This window comes from Ranitomeya variabilis, chromosome 2 (assembly GCF_051348905.1).
Source record: "Ranitomeya variabilis isolate aRanVar5 chromosome 2, aRanVar5.hap1, whole genome shotgun sequence".
In the NCBI taxonomy this organism is placed as follows: Eukaryota; Metazoa; Chordata; class Amphibia; order Anura; family Dendrobatidae; genus Ranitomeya; species Ranitomeya variabilis.
In genome coordinates this window covers 266401579-266408093 of record NC_135233.1, presented here as the reverse complement: position 1 = coordinate 266408093, position 6515 = coordinate 266401579, and positions in this window count along the sequence as shown.

The following is a 6515-nucleotide window of genomic DNA, read 5'->3' as shown; positions in this document are numbered from 1 at the left end:
GGGAGAGAAATAAGAGTCCCCAGAGCCCCCCACCATACCTCCGGTGTGTCCCCCTGTCCCCGGTCCCAGGTCCCCGGTCCAAGGTCTCCAGCCCACAGCTCCCGGCCCCCCTTCTTCTTCTCTGCTGGAAGAAAATGGCGGGCGCATGCGCAGTGCGCCTGCCATGATCTGCCAGCAGAGACCCAGCAACCTGTGAGAATTTTCTCATAGGCTGCTGGGTTTTGATTACTGTGATATGTCCTATCACAGTGATCAAAACCCCTAATGTTTTATAAACATGGCAGCACTTGGGATGTACCTCTCTCTTCTCTCCTTGTAGTTGTTCTGGGAGAGAAGAGAGAGAGACTACTTATCAAGCGCTGCCCTGTCAGTAATAAAAAAAGCCATTTCTATATCCGCCAGCATCAAATTTACCCACCCCCGTTCCCCGTAATCCCTGCGTCATAAGCAGGGGATTATAAAAAATAAAAAAATTAAAAAAAATTAATTATAATTTTTTTTAAATTTTTTTTTTAGGGTTAGGGTTAGGGTTGGGGTTGGAAATAAAATGGCCCGCAGAAGTTTCAGCGCGGAGCAAGCTTACAGCCTGCTTTGCTCCGGCAGCTCCGGCAGTGAAACAGAATCTGCCTCTGAAGCTGAGCAGCTTTCAGACAGTGATGACGACTCTTCGTCCACGGGATCCCCCGGCCCGATGGTAGTGGAGTCAGTCGTCACTGCTGAAGCTTCAGAGGCAGGACCAAGTACCGCAGTCCCCCCACCGCTGTGGTATAATGACACCTCATTTTCCCCTCAAATTCCCCCTTTTTCTGCAGTCCCTGGAATAAAAGTAAATGTCGCCAATTTTACCCCCATTGATTTTTTTGAAATTTTCATTAGCCCCGAAGTCCTGCAATTAATCGTCCACCAAACCAACCTATATGCCCGCCAGTATATTTCCCAAAAACCCAATGCCTTTCATTCCCGTTCCTGGATCCCCACAAATGTCCCCGAAATAAAAAAATTCTTAGGCCTCACCCTGAATATGGGTATAGTCAAAAAACCCACTCTCCGCTCTTACTGGGCAACAAAAGCTGTCCACTGCACCCCTGTATTTGCAGCAGTCATGACCCGAGTCCGTTACGAAGCCCTGATGAGATTCCTCTACTTTAGTGACAATTCCCAAGCCCTCCCAAGAACTGACCCCAACTACGATCGGCTAAATAAATTAAGACCCCTAATTTCCCTCCTAAAAACTTCCTTTCTAAATTCCTATACCCCAGAGCAAAATGTGGCAGTCGACGAGTCCTTGATGAGCTACAAGGGCCGTCTGTCATTCCGCCAATTTATTCCCTCCAAGAGAGCCAAATATGGCGTAAAATTATATAAAGCATGCGAGAGCTCATCAGGGTACACGTCCACCTTTTTAATTTATGAAGGTAGGGACCGCCAAATAAACCCCCCAAACTGCCCCCAGACAATTGGTATCCCAGGCAAAATTGTCTGGGAGCTAATGACGCCCTTTCTCAATCAAGGGTACCACGTGTATACGGACAACTATTACACGAGCATCCCCCTATACAAATCCCTCCATGCTGCAAATACAGGGGCCTGTGGGACAGTGAGGAAAAATAGAGTGGGGCTTCCGTCACAGTTGGTGTCCAGACGCTTGGAGAGGGGGGCGTCATTCTCACTTGCAAGCGACCAACTTCTTGCAGTGAAGTGGAAAGACAGGAAGGACGTCTACATGCTTTCCACACTGCATACGGACACCACTGTGATGGTCAGAGAGAGGGGTGCCACCAGGGACAAAGAAAAACCTGTCTGCGTCACAGACTACAACAAACACATGGGTGGCGTAGACTTGTCAGACCAGGTTCTGCAACCATACCTGGTCAAGAGGAAGACCAGGGCATGGTATAAAAAGGTGGCAATCTATCTAATCCAAACTGCCACATATAACAGTTTTGTCCTATATAAAAAATCACAAGGACCACTTACGTTCCTGCACTTTCAGGAAAAAGTTGTGGAGAGCCTCATATTTGAGTCCATGGCACCGGGGGAAGCCTTCGACTCTGAGGATTCCCGGAGACTTTCAGAACGCCATTTTCCTCACCCTGTCCCTGTCACTCCCACCCAAAGGTATCCTCAAAAAAGGTGCAGAGTTTGCAGAAAGCATGGCAGACGGAGTGATTCCCGATTCTATTGCCCCACATGCCCATCCCAACCAGGCCTTTGTATCTCCCCCTGTTTTGAGACCTACCACACCACCTACAATTATTAGTTGTTTTTTTTTTTCAATAATTTTTATTTTCTGCTTAGTGGCCCAAGTAGTACAATTTGGAACAATTGATAAATATTATTTTAATTAGTAGATCCCATTTTACCCCATTTCATAATTAATTCCAGAACTTGATCAATCCCATACCAAACTACTATCCCAACAAATTCTCATCCACGTACCCACGTCTGTACGCTCTAGAGTGTGGACCCCACAAATGTTCTTGCAAAGTCAGGTCATCTGACAATTCTAGAACTTGATCAATCCCATGCCAAACTACTATTCCAACAAATTCTCGTCCACGTACCCATGTCAATAAGCGTTAGAATGTGGACCCCAGAAATGATCTTGAAAAGTGAGATCATCTGAAAATGAATTCTAGGACTTGATTACTCACAAACATTTTTGACCATTTTTTATGACTGTCTTGCTACACAAAACTTTGGCTTCCATTTATATTACTTATATTTATGTTGATGATACGGGCATGATCATTTTATTGCAGGATTTCTAAAAAAATTAGGAAGTTCCGTACTTATACACTATGGGCTTTACTTTATGGTTCTTGCCGAACCTCTGGTACCAGACAATACTTTCTATAGAGAACTGGTTGTTTTGTGCATATAGCGGTTCTGACCTTGGCGGGTGGGAGCTTGCTATGGTGTACCACGTCTATTGGCACATTTGTCCCCATATAGGGATTGATGGAGCTAAAAGGACGTTGTACGACCAGTCTCTGAAAGTGTCTGCCATTCTAGCCCTGATGGTGTTCTTTCATCTTTGGAACAAACTCCGATTTGCCACATAGTTGGCTGCATTTTCCTACACATTTTGCCCTTCATTCCAGTACAGTTTATTCTTCCTGCTACAATATACGCAAATGCGGGACAACTGTTTTGTTAGCAAGACCAATTTTATAGTCAGCCAATGTGTTTTAGGAGCATGCCTCCCTCTGTGAGTAATAATTCCTGGAAGGATTTTCTTTTTTGCTCAATGTCTCTAGAAGCTTTGAATGGGTCCTGGATCTTCAATTTCAAATAAAGCCAAATTTGTCACATTGTGCCCCTTTCTGTCCACACCCTGCCATTTGTCCAAACAGAACTTTTTGACTACATATGGGATATCGCTGCACTCATAATAAAGTGGGTAACGAATTGTGGGGTCCACTTTTTGATGTTATTTCTGAAAAAGTGAGACATTCAGGTCTAAAACAAGATTCTCGTGGAAAAAAATGAATTTTTTCAGTATGCCGACCTAATGTTATCAAACTCTGTGTCGTACATGTGGGTTCAAATTGCTCAATATACCCCTGATTAAATTCTTTGAGGGGTGTAGTTTCCAAAACAGGGTCAGTTGTGGGGGGTTTCTGCTGTTAGGCACATCTACAAACCCAAAATGGCGTCCGCTCTCACAATTAAGAGATTAAAAAGTCAAACGGCGCTCCTTCCCTTCCAAGCTCCGCAGTGCGCCCAAACAGAGGTTTACCCCCACATACGGGGTATCGACATACTCAGAACAAATTGCACAACAACTTTTGGGAACCAATTTCTCTTGCTACCCTTGAGAAAATAAAAAATTGGGGGTAAAAAGATCATTCTTGTGAAAAAAAAATGATTTTTAATTTTTTCGGCTCTACGTTATAAACTTGTGTGAAGCACTTGGGGGTTCAAAGTGTTGACCACACACCTAGATAAGTTCCTTAGGGGGTCTAGTTTCCAAAATGGGGTCACTTTTGGGGGGTTTCCACTGTTTAGGCACATCAGCGCCTCTCCAAACGCGACATGGTGTCCAATCTCAATTCCAGGGAATTCTATGTTGAAAAAGCCAAATGGCGCTCCTTCCCTTCTGAGCTCTACTGTGCACCCAAACAGAGGTTTACCCCCACATACGGGGTATCGACATACTCAGGACAAATTGTACAACAACTTTTGGGAACCAATTTCTCTTGCTACCCTTGGGAAAATAAAAAATTTGGGGTGAAAAGATCATTCTTGTGAAAAAAAAATGATTTTTAATTTTTTCGGCTCTACGTTATAAACTTGTGTGAAGCACTTGGGGGTTCAAAGTGTTGACCACACACCTAGATAAGTTCCTTAGGGGGTCTAGTTTCCAAAATGGGGTCACTTTTGGGGGGTTTCCACTGTTTAGGCGCATCAGCGGCTCTCCAAACGCGACATGGTGTTCGATCTCAATTCCAGGGAATTCTGTGTTGAAAAAGTCAAATGGCGCTCTTTCCCTTCGGAGCTCTGCTGTGCACCCAAAAAGTGGTCCCCCCCACATATAACGTATCGACATTCTCCAGACAAATTGCACAACAAATTATGTGGTTCATTTTCTTTTTTTACACTTATGAAAATAAAAAAAATTGGTTCTGAAGTAAAATGTTTGTGAAAAAAAGTAAAATGTTCATTTTTTCCTTCCACATTGCTTTAGCTCTCGTGAAGCACCTGAAGGGTTAATAAACTTCTTGAATGTGGTTTTGCGCACCTTGAGGGGTGCAGTTTTTAGAATGGTGTCACTTTTGGGTATTTTCAGCCCTATAGACCCCTCAAACTGACTTCAAATGTGAGGTGGTCCCTAAAAAAAATGGTTTAGTAAATTTTGCTGTAAAAATAAGAAATTGCTGGTCAAATTTTAACCCTTATAACTCCCTAATGTATTTTTTTTTTTTTTCAAAAATTGTGCTGATGTAAAGTAGACATATGGGAAATGTTATTTATTGACCATTTTGTGTGACATATCTCTCTGATGTAAGGGAATAAAAATTCAAATTTTGAAAATTGCTAAATTTTCAAAATTTTCGCCATATTTCCATTTTTTTAATAAATAAACGCAAGTAATATCGAAGAAATGTTACCACTAACATGAAGTACAATATGTCACGAGAAAACAATCTCAGAATCAGCAGGATCTGTTGAAGCGTTCCCGAGTTATGACCTCATAAAGTGACACTGGTCAGAATTGTAAAAATTGGCTCGGTCATTAAGTACCAAATTGGCTCTGTCACTAAGGGGTTAAGCAAAGAAGGCTCCCGGTTACGGCGGTAAAGTCCAGGGGCCTCCGGACAGGTGAGTATATCAATATTTTTTATTTTAATTCTTTATTTTACACATTTATATGGATCCAAGGGCCTGAAGGAGAGTTTCCTCTCATTCAGACCCTGGGAACCATACACTGGAAACTTCCGATTCCGATTCCCGATACCACGAAAGTATCGGATCTCGGTATCGGAATTCCGATACCCGCAAGTATCGGCCGATACCCGATACTTGCGGTATCGGAATGCTCAACAATACTTACGTGCTTTTAATGAAAATGGAATAAAGGTATTTTTTATGGATATCACCAACGCTGGACTTCTGCTTCACCAATAAATAAAAACAAAATCTCATCAAAAATTTAAATATTATTGGTCTAGGAAAAAAGGTGACACAAGTGAATTTTTTTTCAAATTTCCAAATTATTTTTTACCTCTTAAATAAAAAAATACTGTGCGTTTTTGATATCTGAATAATTGTACTGATACAGAGAATCATATTGCTTGGTATAGTGAAAATGGTAAATAAAAACTCCAAAAACAATTGCAGAGTTGATCTTTTATTGCAATTTCACTGCACTTGGATTTTTTTCCCACTTTCCAGTACATCACATAATAAAATAAATGGTGTAATTCAAAAGTACAACTCGTCCTGCAAAAAAATATACCCTTGTATGGCTATGTGGAAGGAACAATTAAAAAAGGTATAGCTCTTGGAAGAAGGGGAGGGAAACTAAAAGCTTGCTTTCCCTTCAAGATCAGAAGTTGTCTAGGAGCTTAGAATTACCATCAACCAGCTACACCTATCTACTGTTAAGAGAAGTCTGGCCATGAATAGTCTTCATGGAAGAACTGTGGCCAAAAACTGCGTCTTGAACGTGGAAACAAGGCCAAGAGACTCAAATATGCACAAAAACATAGGAAATGGTGTACACAAAAATGGGAGCAATGATCTGGACTGAATAATCAAAATGATAAATATTTGGCTGTAACAGAATGGAGTTTGTTTGCCAAAGGGCTGGAGAGCTGGACAATAATGAGTTTTTGCAGGCAACACTGAAGTTTAAAGGAGTTTTCCCATGAGCAAAGTACATTTTAATTAATAGATCTTGGAATGAAAATAATTTCCACACTTGAATGTGTTTTTTAAAAAATGTTCCTGTGCTGAGATAATCTTATAAATGTGCCCCTGCTGTGTACTGTGTAATGTCTGTGTCTGAC